Consider the following 16502-nt stretch of genomic DNA (forward strand, 5'->3'; position numbering starts at 1 on the left):
AGATAAATGCGAGGTGCTGCATTTTGGAAAAGTAAATCAGAGCAGGACTTAGACACTTAATGGTAAGTCCTATGGACTGTTGCTGAACAAAGAGACCTTGGAGTGCAGGTTCATAGTTCCTTGAAAGTTGAGTCGCAGGTTGATAGGATAGTGAAGAAGGTGTTTGGTATGCTGTCCTTTATTGGTCAATGCGTTGAGCATAGGAGTTGGGAGGTCATGTTACTGCTGTACAGGACATTGGTTAGGCCACTTTTGGAATATTATTTGCAATTCCGTCTCCTTTCTATCAGAAGGATGTTGTGATACTTGAAAGGGTTCAGAAAAGATTTACAAGGACATGGCCAGGATTGGAGAATTTGAGCTATAGGGATAGGCTGAATAGGCTGGGGCTGTTTTCCTAGGAGTGCTGGAGGCTGAGGGGTGAGGTTTGCAAAATTATGAGGGGCATGGATAGGGTAAATAGTCAAAGTCTTTTCCCTGGGGTGGGGGAGTCCAGAACTAGAGGGCATAGGTTTAGGGTAAGAGGGAAAAGATAAAAGAGACCTAAGGAGCAACATTTTCACACAGAGGGTGGTACATGTATGGAATGAGCTGCCAGAGGGAGTAGTGAAAGCTGGTACAATTACAGCAGTTAAAAGGCATCTGGATGGGTTTATGAATAGGAAGGGTTTAGAGGGATATGGGTCAAGTGTTGGCAAATGGAACTAGATTAGGGTAGGATATCTGGTCAGCATGGACGAGTTGGACTGAAGGATCTGTTTCCATGCTGTACATCTCAATGACTCTATGACTGTACAGTGCAAAATTGGCATGGCAAGCAAACAAGTTGCAACCATTGTTGTTGACAATACATTGCCCTGAAAGTTGCTAATTTTTGTGATGGAGACCATTTAGGATCAGAGTGAAGAGGGCAAAAACTGTACATTCATGAGCAAAGAGATTGAAGCAGTGTGAATTTAGCACATGGCTGATCAGAGTGCATTCCACGTTCCACATTCCCATCTGTCCCTGATAGTCTTTGATTCCTTTGCCTAATTCAATTTAAAGTGAGCTGCAAAAAAAGCAAGGCTGAAGTGGGGAGCAGTATTTTCCCTCAGTAGCCAGTTGGAACATATTATAAATAGGGTACAGGGCAATCTAATCGAGGGATTGAAGGGGACATTAAATGATTATTAGGATAATAGAAACATACCAGGATCTGAGGGTCCTCTTGTGGTACAGTAGTAATGCCCCTACTCCTGGACAGGGAGGCCCGGATTAAGTTCCACCTGTTCCAGAGGTGTGTGCTGACACATCTGAACATGTTGATTGAAAAAGTTGTGCAAGGATCTGGGGAGAAAAAGCAAGAGATTGGCACTAGAAAATAATGTTCATTTAATGAGCTGGTGCAGGGATGATGGGCCATATTGCCTCCTTCTGTGATATTATAATATCCTCGGGTGTAGGATTTTAGGGCCAATTTGATAATAACTAACAGATACAGCCTCAGGCAGAGCCTGTCAAGTTTAAAACAAACACTTGTACAATGAAAGGAGTGTGGCCAGTTCTCCCAGCTCAGCTTTTCTCTGGTTCTGTTTTCTTAAGCAGGAGGGTGAAAGAAAAGCTGCTGGACCCACAGAAACAGGCCCAGGTCGGTGCTCTCTCTCTTACTTTTATCCGGTAAGAACTTGTGTTTAGAATTGAACAGGATCTCAACGGTGTGGAAACACACCCTTCGGCCCAACAAGTCTGCATCAAGCCTCCAAAAAGTAACCCACTCAGACCCAATCCCTTGCATTTAACCCTGACTAATGCACCCAGTCTACACATCCTTGAATACTGTGGATAATTTAGCAGGTCTAATTCACCTAACCTGTACATCTTTGGATTGTGGGAGGAAACCCACACAGACATGGGGAGATTTTACCTTTTGTGCCAAGGGATGTTTATGGGGATTGTTGCAAGTATTTGGAACAGTATCATTAAGTTGGGGTGATCTGTTGGGTTTTCAGAGCGGTTAAGTTATTTGGTAATCTGTTTTCTACTGTTCATGTTTCATTCAGTAATCTTGTAAATGAATTCTGTTTTGCTTAAAACTAAGTGGTTTGACCAGATGATTCTCTCCTGGAATATCCACTGTACACCTGCTTAAAACAACTAGCCAAGTTAGGGTCTGGGCTACCTTCTTGAAATGTTTTGAGGTATCTGGCCTGGTCCATAACAGACTGGGGGGTCTTTGCAGGATTTGGTTCTGTAGTTCCAAATTGGGATTCAAGTTGTTGGACTCGACGGGAGTGAGTGGTAGGTCTTAATGTCTTTTGTTCCAGGTGTTGAATTTGGTTGGTTTAAACAGTTCTTCAGATAGCAATGGCTCTTTCAGTCACCAAGAGTTTTCTCGGGGTGGAAGAAGTGCCCTTGAGAGTTTTACAAAAGGTGATAAGGACCAAGCTGCTGGAATTAGCAGACAAACTGGAATCGGAGCTGCCTCCTTCCGTGAGGAAAGAAGAGATAATTACAGCAGTAGCTCAGCGTTTACATTTGCTGGAAACACCATCAGAATCTTTAGAGATGGCTAAAATTCAATTAAAAATGAACAAACTTGAGTTAGAGGCAAAAAACAAAGAATTACGATTAAAAGCAAAGAGAAAAAGAGAGAGAGAGAGAAGGGAGAGAGGGGAAAAGAATAAAGAGAGGAAGTTTGAACTTCAGAAATTGACACTTAGACAGGAATTCAAAAATTCACTTTCTGAAGTAGTGAGAACTCATGTGAAAGAGCAGAGAGTTAAAACAGCAAGGTCAGCAACTGAAATGGCTGATGATTATGAGTTGGTCCATAAAGCAAAAGTTTGGCTTCCAGAATCAATTTTAATTTGTGGGGGATAGAAATTGGGGAAAGGAGAAATCCTCACGTGGAAAGGAAAAGGTAGATCTCGGTGAAGATCATAAGGATAACTACCACAAGGTAAAAGGAAATCCTTGAAGGGAACAGAGACGTTAAAAAGCTCTGGTATTTTCACTGTAACAGAAAACACAGTGCAGGCTAGAAAGCTGCACTAGAATGTACAAGCTGGTCGGAGGTTTGATTATGGAGGAAGTGCCAGATCCTCTTAAACCATATACCTACAAAGGTAAAATTTATTCGCATAGGTCAGGAGCAGCAAGTAAAGAGGTTACAATATTAAGAGTCACAGGATCTTCTTAATCTGTGATGCTGGAAGATGAGGAGATATGTGCTTCTGAAGGATGATCGCTAGAAAAGGTACTAGTTACGGGAAGGTATGGTGAGACAAAAAACGCACAATTATGTAAAGTAAGGTTAGAGTGTCCAGTGAAGATTAGAGATTTTATGGTAGGAGTACTGGACAAACTCTCACCTCCAGGAATACAATTTGTCCTTGCTAATGATATAGCTCATTCACTGGTGAGAGTGCTGCCTACTGTGGCTGAACAGGCAGTGAAAACTCAGGCAACTGAACTATTGCAGGACACATAACCTGGAATTTCTCCTGACTGTGTGGTAAACGAGGTCACAAAGTCACCAGCTGAAACAGGAGAGATCAAAGAGTACAGATAAGAAAGTTGAAGTGGAATTAGCAAACATCCTGTTTGATCAGATGGTTGTGGCAGGCCAGGAGCAGATCGATGACAATGCAGACATCTTTAGCTGAGATAAAATAATTGAGTTACAGCAGAAAGAAGAAAATTTAAAGCAATTGTATCAAAAAGCAAATACTGAAAACGAATCCGAATGTATCCTTGAACATCATTATCTTAAAAATGATGTCTTAATGAGGAAAAAGAGACCATCACATATTCAGGCATATGAGAAATGAGCAGATATTCATCAAATCATATTGCCAGTGGATTATAGAAAGGGGGTGTTGCAAATGATGCATGACTACCACTTGGGGGTCATTTAGGAGTGAGGAAAACACAGGCTAAAATACAAAATATTATTACTAGCCTGGACTGCATAAGGATGTAGTTGAATTTTGACAGGATGTGTAGAGGAATTACAGAGATTTTTCACTAGATACGGACTACCGACAGGGATACAATCAGATCAAATATCAAACTTCACATCAAAATTATTCAAAGAAGTTATGAACAGCTTAGGAACAAAACAATACAAAGCTACCACATACCATCCAGAGTTGCAGGGAGTGCTAGAAAGGTGGTATCAGACATTAAAGACCATGTTGAGGGTTTATAATCAGGACAATCAAGATGATAGGGATAAGGGAATTCCATTTGTACTTCTTGTGATCAGAGATGCACCATATGAATCAACCAAATTCAGTCCATTTGAATTAGTTTTTGGACATGAAGTGAGAGGACTATTAAAATTGATTAAGGAGAAATTAGTAAGTCAGAATTCAGAGACTACATATTTGGACAATATGTCAAATTTTAGACAACGATTAATTAGAGCTGGGGAGTTGGCTAGATAGCATTTAAAAGTATCATAGCATACAATGAAACAATTTTGCTAACAGGGATAAGGTATTTGTGTTACTTTCAGTGATAGGTGAATCTTTAAAAGTAAGGTTTAGTGGAGCTTACCAAGTTGAAAGGAAATTGAGTGACATGAACTACTTGATAAGGACTCCAAACAGGAAGAAATCTCACAGAGTGTGTCATGTGAATATGCTCAAAAGGTACTTTGACAGGGAAGGAAAGCAAGAGGAGAATGTGTTAATGATTACAGCACAGAAGGAAGAACCAAGCTCAGAGGATTCTGAATTGGACATTCCTCGAATCAAATTGGACAATGACTGAGTCGTCAAAAATTGGGATAAAATATTGAGTTAACTTCTAGAGGAAAATTAAAATGACCTGAAAGAGTTATTACTATCACATGGGGAGATAAGTGGAAATAAACTAAGAAGTACTAACCTAATTGTGCATGATGTAGATATAGTAGATGCTGTTCTGATTAAGCAACATCCTTATAGGCATAACTCTCTAAGGTTGGCACAGGTTCAAAAGGAGACTGAAGGCATGCTCAAAGACGACGTAATCGAAGTGTGTTACAGTGACTGGAACTCACCCATAGTAACGAAGCCAAAACCAAATGGTACCCATGGTTGTGTGCGGACTATTGCAAAGTCAATGCACATCCAATTCCGCATTTGGAAGACTGTGTTGAGAACTTGGGACAAGAAACTTATCTTTCTAAGTTGGACTTGCTCAAAGGATACTGGGAAGTACCTTTGTCAGAAACAGCGACAGGAAATTCAACTTTTGTAATACCGAATGGACTGTATCAGTTTAAAGTCATGCCATTTGCCAAGAAAAATGCGCCAGCCACATTTCGGAGTCTAACCATTAAGGCCATTGTCAGATTACCCAACTGGGTCATATATATCAATGATCTGGAGATTTTTAGTCACAGATGGAAGGAACATTTACATTTATTAGACTTGTTCAATCAACTTCAGAAGGCAGGCTTGGTGATACACCTAGCTAAAAGTGAACTTGCCATAGCCGAAGTCACCTTCCTGGGCCATGTTATTGGACATGGACAAATGGCCCCACGGGATGTAAAAACAAAGGTAATTAGGGAGTTTCCCATACCATTGAGCAGTACTATGGTTCCTGGGAATGAGTGGATTTTATTGAAAATTTGTATCAAATTTAAGCAGTGTGGTTGCTCCACTCACTGAATTGCTAAAGAAAGGCAAGAGGTTTCAGTGGACAGCAGATTGTTAGAAGGCATTTGATAGCCTGAAAGTTGCATTAATCACTAACCCAGTATTAGCCACACTGAATGACGCAAAGCCATTCAAGGTGGCTATCGATGCAAGTGATGTGTGTGTCAGTGTTGTGCTCTTGCAAGAAAATGACAAGAAGATAGAAAGACCTATTGGGTATTTCTCCAGGAAGTTAAAACATTCATCAGCAGAATTATTTGACAGTTGAGAAGGAGACTTTGAGCTTGTTGTTGGCATTACAACATTCCAGTTTTATGTTACAACTAACATATCTGAGACAATCACATACACGGAACATATCTGAGACAATCACATACACGGAGGTTTGTGGAGAAATTTAAGGACAAAACTATCAGACTGTTTAGATGGAGCTTGTTGTTACAGCCATTCAATTTGACAATTGTGCCTGTGGCAGGACGAGAAAACGTGATTGCCGCGCATTGTCGAGACTGGAATGAGAAACAGAGGTGTTCGGTGGCAGAAGTACAACAGACTGAAACAGAATGTATTATGCATGTTTGCACATTTATAGTCAATGTAACATATATGTGTGTTTTAGAGTAACAACAAATTTTTAAAGGGGTTTTAAAATGAAGCCATCTTTGGATATTGATGGTTCACTTTTTTAAAGGGGGGGAGGTGTGACAAAGCTGCTCCTTTTACAAGGCTATAGAATCCCTAAAGTGTGGAAACAGGCCATTTGGACTAACGAGTCCATACCAAAGAGTAGCCCACACAGATCCACTGCCCTACACTATTACTCTACATTTGCCCCTGACTAATGCACCTAACCTACACATTCCTGAATAATATGGGCAATTTAGCATGGCCAATTTACCTTTGGATTGTGGGAGAAAACCAGGGCACCTGGAGGAAGCCCATGCAGACACAGGGAGAAATGTGCAAACTCCATACAGACAGTCGCCTGAGGCTGGAATCGAACCTGGGTCCCTGGTGCTGCAAGACTGTGCTAACCACCGAGAGACCTTGTTTTTTTAAGAGAGGTCATAAATGACACAGACTCTGAAAGGTCTGGCATGTAGGGTTTTAGTGCCAAATTGATAATAACTAACAGATACTGTCTCAGGCAGACACTTTCAAGTTTTAAAACAAACACTTGTACAATGAAAGGGGTGTGGCCAGTTCTCCCAGCTCAGCTTTTCTCTGATTCCATTTTCCTAAGCAGGAGGGTGAAAGAAAAGCTGCTGGACCCACAGAAACAGGTGCAGGCTAGTACTCTCTCTCTGACTTCTATCCGGTAAGAACTTGTGTTTGGTTTTACCTTTTGTGCCAAGGGGTGTTTATGGGGATTGTTGCAAGTATTTGGAACAGCATCATTATGTTGGGATGATCTGTTGGCTTATCAGAGAGGTTAAGTTATTTGGTATTCTGCTTTTCTGTTGTTTTTCTTTCATTCAGTAATCTTGTAAATAAATTCTGTTTTGCTTAAAACCAGCAGATTCTCGCCTGGAATATCCACTGTACACCTGCATAAAACAACTAGCTAAGTTAAGGTCTGGGCTACCATCTTGAAATGTTTTGAAGGGTCTGGCCTGGTCCATAACAATTCTCTACTTGTGATCTAGCCAGGGCATCACTTCAACATAAATTCTATGCTTTTGAATTCAATACCTCCATTTATAAAGCCCAGTCAATGAAATGCTTTCTTAACTATTCTCTCAAAATGGCCTGCCACTTTTAAGGAGCTCTGCAGATGAACCTCCAGGAGTCCTGGCCCTGGATACTCTTTAGAACAATGCCATATATTCTACATGGCCTCTCACTAATCTTGCCAAATGCAAAATCTTGCAATTCTCTCCCTCTATCGCTTTGCTGCCCAACCTGTTAGCCTATGTATATCCTTCTAGATTCCTATCAAGAGGAACAGTGAAGTAAGTAATGGTTGCATGACTGTGTCTGTGTTCACTGATGTTGTTGTGATAATCCATTTCTGGTCCATGATAGTATGACATCACCTGGGGAAGAATTTTATCAATCCCTGCTGGTAAAATTTGCTGAGTATGACCTCCTGGTGTCCTTCACCCTGCCTCAACCTGCTCACACATTTCAGTGGGGTTAGGGTTAGGCCCCTCAACCAAGGGGCCCTGAAGTGGCCAACTATTGGCCATTTAAGAACTGCTTCCTGCTAGCCTCAATTGCAAAGTTGGGGAGGAGTTCAGGGGTGGGAGGGGGGAAGCCCTAGAGAACACCCTGTTCAACCCTTGGACAGGAAGGATGAGATAAGTGGACACCACCTCACCCAGTGCTGCCCTTCAAACAACAGTTGCAGTGTATATTTGCAAAATCTGTTAAAAGACTGCATCAACTTTGGATCTCCTGTCATGAATTCAACAAGGCTGGACCATTATCTGAAGTGATGCAAATGCTCAATCAAGATGCAGCCAAGAGTTTGGGGTTGGTACTCATTATAAGATCAAGTTGATTAGATTAGTGTGGAAACAGTCACTTGTGGGCGGCACGGTGGCACAGCAGTTAGCACTGCTGCCTCACAGCGCCAGAGACCCGGGTTCAATTCCCGCCTCAGGCGACTGACTGTGTGGAGTTTGCACATTCTCCCCGTGTCTGCGTGGGTTTCCTCCGGGTGCTCCAGTTTCCTCCCACAGTCCAAAGATGTGCAGGTCAGGTGAATTGGCCATGCTAAATTGCCCGTAGTGTTAGCTAAGGGGTAGATGTAGGGGTATGGGTGGGTTGCGCTTCGGCGGGGCGGTGTGGACTTGTTGGGCCGAAGGGCCTGTTTCCACACTCTTAGTAATCTAATCTAATCTAAATCAGATTAGTAATCTAATTCTGCCCAACAAGTCCACACTGAGCCTTCGAAGTGCAACCCACCCAGACCCATTTCCCTCTGACTAATGCACCTAACACTACAGACAATTTGGACTGTGGGAGGAAACTGGAGCATCCAGAGGAAACCCACACAGCCACGGGGAGAATGTGCAAACTTAACACAGACAGTCGCCCAAGGCTGTAGTCAAATCTGGGTCCCTGGCGCTGTGAGGCAACAGTGCTAATCACTGAGTCACCATGCCAAGGGGAAAAGGGGAGAAAGAAAGTCTGAAAAATTTGTTTAGCTGAAAAGGAAGAAATATACAATGCAGGGAAAGGTCTCTACGGCACCTTTTTATGTAATTGGTGTTCTGGGAGTATTCAGCTTGGTTTGAAATCATAGCAGCAGACTCGTCAGAACCAAGAATATTTGCTGATGTTAAAAGCCACTGCTCAGGAGACACTGGGAGGCTGTGTTTAAGCTGTGAAATCATCAGTCATGTGGTTAAAGGAAAGTTGGTGGGTGGCTTAGCCAAAAGTAAATGGAAGGGTAATTACAAAACATTAGACAATGGAGGATTGCTGAAACAATGAAGAGAAATCAGATTGGAAAGGAACTCTGACATACACTTTGTGTTGGTCACAGGAAAAAGTAATGGACCTTCAAGATTTTCTAAGATGAAAAGACTCTTGGAAGTGGTTGGCAGAAGGGAGGGGAGTGGTGTTGTCAAAAGTATAAATTGGAATTGAAGTTATTCAATAAGCCTTAAAAGCTACACTCTTAAGTTAACAGTGATTCCATTGATGTATTCTTTTTGCTTTACAATGAAGTTTGGTTTCATTTAAAAACATTAAATCATATGGTATAGTTCATTTGATTAATTGTTGGATGTTCGGATTTTTTTTACAGCTTTGAACAGAATTGTTACAGATATCAGTAGTCACATCTGAAATGGAAAGATTTCTCATTGTGCAGATAACACAAGAGATTTAAATGATGAGAACAAAAGGGTAAGGCTGAAGAGAGTAGATCAAGGTGAAGTATCTGTTAGTAAACTGACAGCCAAAGATACAAAGAATCAAACCAATTATTTATTACCTTAGAAAGAATGTATAGAAAAATTCTGGAACTCCTAAAAAGAATGACATTAAATCAAATGATACAAGTCAGTACATATGTAAAATACTGGCAGATCAAATATTAGCACATCAAAGTTTTCAGGCTCATGAATGAAAGTGATCGATACCAAAATGTCCTTCTTCACACAATGAATATTAGAGGTATACAACTCTTCTCCCCAAAAAGCAATTGAGTTTGGTTCAATTGAGAATTGCAAATCAAGCCAAAAAACATGAGTTAAGCTACAGTTCAGTCATGACTTAATTGTAAATCAGGCTCAAAAGGTTGGATGTATTATTTTCTATGTTACCTCTTAAGTAAATATGAAAGTAGAGTAATGAAGGGAAAAGCAGAATGTACTCAAGCTTGTTAAATTATGAGAACAATATTCCCTTCGATAATAAAATGCTGATCAGCTGCTGGTGAATGATAAATCAAAACACAATGTGTGCACTCAGAGTGAGGCAAGACAACCGACAGAATAGGCTGAATCTTAATTTGTTTTTTACCAAAGTGTCAGTTTCATCAAATCTCTTGGAGTTTTCTTGAGGCTGAATGAGACCACCCACTGTATTTTCTCAAACTCATCTCATTAGAACATAGAACATAGAACAATACAGCACAGAGCAGGCCCTTCGGCCCACGATGTTGTGCCGAACATTTGTCCTAGCTTAAGCACCTATCCATGTACCTATCCAATTGCCGCTTAAAGGTCACCAATGATTCTGACTCTGCCACTCCCACAGGCAGCGCATTCCATGCCCCCACCACTCTCTGGGTAAAGAACCTACCCCTGACATCCCCCCTAAACCTTCCACCCTTCACCTTAAATTTATGTCCCCTTGTAACACTCTGTTGTACCCGGGGAAAAAGTCTCTGACTGTCTACTCTATCTATTCCCCTGATCATCTTATAAACCTCTATCAAGTCACCCCTCATCCTTCGCCGTTCCAATGAGAAAAGGCCTAGCACTCTCAACCTATCCTCGTATGACCTATTCTCAATTCCAGGCAACATCCTGGTAAATCTCCTCTGCACCCTCTCCAAAGCTTCCACATCTTTCCTAAAGTGAGGCGATCAGAACTGCACACAGTACTCCAAATGTGGCCTTGCCAAGGTCCTGTACAGCTGCAACATTACCTCACGACTCTTGAATTCAATCCCTCTGCTAATGAACGCTAATACACCATAGACCTTCTTGCAAGCTCTATCCACCTGAGTGGCAACTTTCAAAGAGCTATGAACATAGACCCCAAGATCCCTCTGCTCCTCCACCTTACTAAGAACCCTACCGTTAACCCTGTATTCCGCATTCTTATTTGTCCTTTCAAAATGGACAACCTCACACTTGGCAGGGTTGAACTCCATCTGCCACTCCTCAGCCCAGCTCTGAATTATATCTAAGTCTCTTTGCAGCCGACAACAGCCCTCCTCACTATCCACAACTCCACCAATCTTCGTATCGTCTGCAAATTTACTGACCCACCCTTCGACTCGCACTTCCAAGTCATTAATAAAAATTACAAACAGCAGAGGACCCAGAACTGATCCCTGCGGAACTCCACTTGTAACTGGGCTCCAGGCTGAATATTTACCATCTACCACCACTCTCTGACTTCGACCGGTTAGCCAGTTCTCTATCCAACTGGCCAAATTTCCCACTATCCCATGCCTCCTGACTTTCCGCATAAGCCTACCATGGGGAACCTTATCAAATGCCTTACTCAAATCCATGTACACTACATCCACTGCTCTACCCTCATCCACATGCTTGGTCACCTCCTCAAAGAATTCAATAAGACTTGTAAGGCAAGACCTACCCTTCACAAATCCGTGCTGGCTGTCCCTAATCAAGCAGTGTCTTTCCAGATACTCATAAATCCTATCCCTCAGTACCCTTTCCATTACTTTGCCTACCACAGAAGTAAGACTAACTGGCCTGTAGTTCCTGGGGTTATCCCTATTCTCTTTTTTGAACAGGGGCACAACATTCGCCACTCTCCAGTCCCCTGGTACCACCCCCGTTGACAGTGAAGACGAAAAGATCATTGCCAACGGCTCTGCAATTTCCTCTCTTGCTTCCCACATAATCCTAGGATATATCCCGTCAGGCCCGGGGGACTTGTCTATCCTCCAGTTTTTCAAAATGCCCAACACATCTTCCTTCCTAACAAGTATCTCCTCTAGCTTACGAGTCCGTTTCATACTCTCCTCTTCAACAATACGGTCCCTCTCATTTGTAAATACTGAAGAAAAGTACTCATTCAAGACCTCTCCTATCTCTTCCAACTCAATACACAGTCTCCCACTACTGTCCTTGATCAGACCTACCCTCATTCTCGTCATTCTCATGTTTCTCACATATGCATAAAAGGCCTTGGGGTTATCCTTGATCCTACCCGCCAAAGATTTTTCATGCCCTCTCTTAGCTCTCCTAATCCCTTTCTTCTGCTCCCTCCTGGCTGTCCTGTATCCCTCCAATGCTCTGTCTGAACCTTGTTTCCTCAGCCTTATGTAAGCCTCCTTCTTCCTCTTTACAAGACATTCAACCTTCCTCGTCAACCAAGGTTCCCTCACACGACCATCTCTTTCCCGCCTGACAGGTACATACATATCAAGGACACGTCGTATGTGTTCCTTGAAAAAATTCCACATTTCAATGACATCCTTTCCTGACAACCTATGCTCCCAACTTATGCTCCTCAGATCCTGTCTTGCAGCATCGTATTTACCCTTCCCCCAATTGTAAAACCTGCCCTGTTGCATGCACCTATATCTCTCCATAACCAAGGTGAAAGTCACAGCATTGTGGTCACCATCACCAAAATGCTCACCCACTAACAAGCCCATCACTTGTCCTGGTTCGTTACCAAGTACCAAATCCAATATGGCCTCCCCTCTGGTCAGACAATCTACATACTGAGTTAGAAAAGCTTCCTGGACACACTGCACTGCCCTGCCCAATCTACTTGATCTAAAGAGCTTCCAATCAATAGCTCTCCTAATCATCATGACTATGAAATCGCCCATGACTACTACCCTGTGGCTTCTGCACCTTTCCAAAATCTGTTTCGCAATCTGTTTCTCCACATCTCTGCTGCTATTGGGGAGCCTATAGTAAACACCCAACAAGGTGACTGCTCCTTTCCTATTTCTGACTTCAGTCTGACTTCTGACTTCATTAATTAACTGGATCTTCCCTATTACACCCTTGTTCCCTGATTCTAACCTCATATTACCGTATGCTGGTCCTGCAGGAACTCGCCACATAGCAGATATCTGTCAAAAGGACGTTATCCTTAGCATTCGTGCCATCTTTAAAAAGCTGCTGTGCACCCAGACAAGCATTGGTAAAATGATCTTGCATTTCACCAACAATGTAATGCACAGCAGATGCAAAGCCATGCTGCTCACAATACATAGTCAGGGGTTTTGCAATGCTGTCATGAGTCGTGGAGTGAGTCGCCCTTGTCCCCAAATAACCAGCCTTGTAAGACACCTGGATCCTCAAATGCACCAATTACACAAAAGTGCTCCAGAATGTAGAAGCCATGACAACTGCCTGGGTAGTGGGCACCCAACTCCGGGAAATGGTAACAGAAATCACAGAGGACCGAGCATTGTTATAATGGAACTTCCTACTGATGAATTTACAGCGCAGTGATATGACCCTCTGAGTGCAATGTGCATCCAGTCAATGTCACCTTTCATCATAGGAAACTCAGCCATGTTCCTGAATCACTGACCTTGTCATTGGGAACGGAAATGAACCAGTGTGGTCTTGTACAGATGGCATCAGTCACCATCCTGATGGATGAGTGAGAGCATGACTGAGAGATCCCACACTGGTCACAATATCCCTCCCTGGAAGGAGCCAGTCACATTGACGTTGGACACAGCTGTCACCTTGACAACCATTAAAAGAGGATGGCATTCACACCAACAACTGCAGCCCTCAGGTCTCGTTCCAGCATAGTTCCGTCACTATGTCCTTGGACAAATGGAGATTCACACATCCTCTGAAAATGGAATTGGGGTAAAGAACTCTCATTCTCCTGTGCACCACCGCATCCTGACAGCCCTACAGCTGTGACCTCTCCTTGAGTTGGGTTCTCCTCAGTTTCTGGGACAGTTGCTGCTGCTGCTCCTGCACCATTGGTCCTGGTTGTTTGGCATCACCTTTTTAGAAAGGCAGCCTCAACAAGCAATATCCAACCACCAGCTGGGTGCATGATACTGACTGGAAATGACCTCTGTTGGGAACACAAAGAGCAAAGCAGCTCATTAGCTGTCAGACTCAACAGTGGGAGAATATTCTGGGTATGAGGGCTGCACTGAGACATGTAGCTGGTAATGGACACTGACAGCACAGGGCTCCACCAGGTCGCTAAGTATCCTCTCAGAGCGTCCAGGTCCCCTTTTACATCACACTAGCCTGATAGCCCATTTCCACCCATCTCTTCATGTGGAGACGCACCACATTAAACTGTCATCCTTACCCCCAACGATGCCTATGGTATCTTCTCTGCAACCTTTTTGGAGGATCTGCTGATGAATCTGTACCCTACTATACCCTCAGATATCCCTCCCTTGTACCTCGACGTGCCCGTTACCATCTTTGTCACAAACTAAATACATGCCTTTGTTTTACCCTCCAATCTTGATAGCATATCTTCTTTTGGCAGACCTCCTTCCCCCTTTTCCTCTTAAAGCCCCCTTCTGCACCCTCCTCCACAATCCAATGGATGGACCCCCAGGATTATATTTGTCCCAACCTCTGACCAACTTCGTTGCTCAGTCCCTAGACATATGTGATCCGAACTCTGCATTAGCAGCTCTTAGACTGACTGACTGCTTGTGCTGCTCCTAGACAACTGACCATTGCCCACTCTCCTGACTGTAGTCAGACAGATGCCCTGAACGTTCCTGAACAGCCAAGCAGATAGCTGTCTGTGGCTAAGCCCGTCATCTGTGTTTAGACTTTGCCTATGACTGACGACACTGAGATCCAATGATTTTCAGCAGTCAACACCCCTAACCCCCCCAAATGGACTGAGAACGATCTCCCACATATTTCCACATGGCCATTTCATTGAATAAAAATGTATTTTGTCACACAGGCAGCTGGCATATACTGTTGTATTAGGTTGAAATCTCAGTGTGCCATACAGCAAGGACCCCACACCTTACACAGCAGCCTGCCTGTACATCTATGCAAAGAAGCACATCAATATGGCAGTACTGATAATCCCTAGGCTATGGTTCAAATACTATTGCACTAAAAGGCAGGGAGCACGTAGTTGGGTGCTAAGGTGGCACGGTGGCTAAGTGGTTAATACTGCAGCCTCACAGTGCCAGGGACCTGGGTTCGATTCCAACCTCAGGTGATTGTCTGTGCGGAGTTTGCACATTCTCCCCGTGTCTGTTCAGCTTTGCTCCGATTTCCTCCCACAATCCAAAAGATGTGCAGGCTAGGTGAATTGGCCATGCTAAATTGCCCATAGTGTTAGGTACATTGGTTGGGGGTGAATATGTGGGGTGGGGTGGGGTGGGGTGGGGTGGGGCGGGGGGGTGGTGGGTTGCTCTTTGGGTCAGTATGGACTTGTTGGGCTGAAGGGCCTGTTTTCATACTGTAGGGAATCTAATCTAAGTGAGCTAGCAACCAGTCTAAGATATAACCTCATGGAGTTTGTGAGCTGAGTGTCTGTCTCTGTGCACAGTGTCCCGGCAGCAGCCTTTCAATGCTGGTTGCTGGTTGCTGGTTTGCTTCTTAAGCATCCTGCAAGTGGATTGGAGAGGTGCCATGAGAATTGTGGTGAGTATTAGATGCCAACGTCTGTGAAGGAGGTGCGCATGTAGCATGCCCTGAGATGCTGTTGCTTGTGAGCAACCTGAAACTCATTGCAGCCACTGAGGAGATGAAACAGCCCAGTACCCGCCCTGACTCCCATGTTGCCAATTGTCAGTATCGAGTTTGCTTGTCACTGGTAGGATGGGAAGGTGCATATAAATGAGGTGAGATCTGCAGTTTATCAAATCATTAACAAGTTATAATCCTCCAACATGCGCTACATTGTAAATATCCCACCTCAATGCCTGGAACTTCGTTAAAAGATGCAGTAAGTTGTTCCTGACTTTGAAATAGCCCTCACTGGACTTTGCACATAATTCTGACAGATTTCTTACCATAGCCCACATTGTTCAAGACTCTGCAAAATTCCACCCAATGAGTTAATTACGTTTCACTTTATTTGAAACAGCTGAATTAGCAAACCCAAAGGTTGGATTTATGAGCTTAAATACCAAGTAATGTGACAGATGGGATGAGGGAATATACTATCATTAATTGCAAGTAAAGCTAAACAAGATAAGTGAAGCAACACAGCGGTGAATGAGATGACTGACAATGAACTGAAAAATGGGATAACTGAATACAAACAGCAAACAATGAGATAATAGGAGAGATGTTCTAGCCCTGGTAGATTGACTAGGCGAGAATGCAGCACTTGCAGAATGTGCAGCAAACTGATTGTACAGAAATTTACATAATTCATCAACACTCTATGGAGCTGTAACATAGTTCCGAGAGAAACTCCCACTTAAAGTCAAATTTAGAACATCGCGTTCACGCAGAGGGAAATTGTTATGTGTTAAAGAAAACTACTTCTCAACATTAAGGACATTTTGACCAGTTCAGGTGGTGGGAGAGAGGGGGATTAATGCCACCAAAGACAAACCAAAGGTTGTTTAATGTGGAAGCAGGAAGTGCTGAGAAACAAACCTCCATTCTATTTCTGAGGGTCAATGCATAAGGACATCACAGGAAGCTAACTCTTGTATAAGGTAATGATTCAGAAAAGGTTAATATGGGAGACTGCATTAAGCTTCAACTAAGTTGGTAA

Source organism: Chiloscyllium punctatum, chromosome 39 (assembly GCF_047496795.1).
Source record: "Chiloscyllium punctatum isolate Juve2018m chromosome 39, sChiPun1.3, whole genome shotgun sequence".
NCBI lineage: Eukaryota > Metazoa > Chordata > Chondrichthyes > Orectolobiformes > Hemiscylliidae > Chiloscyllium > Chiloscyllium punctatum.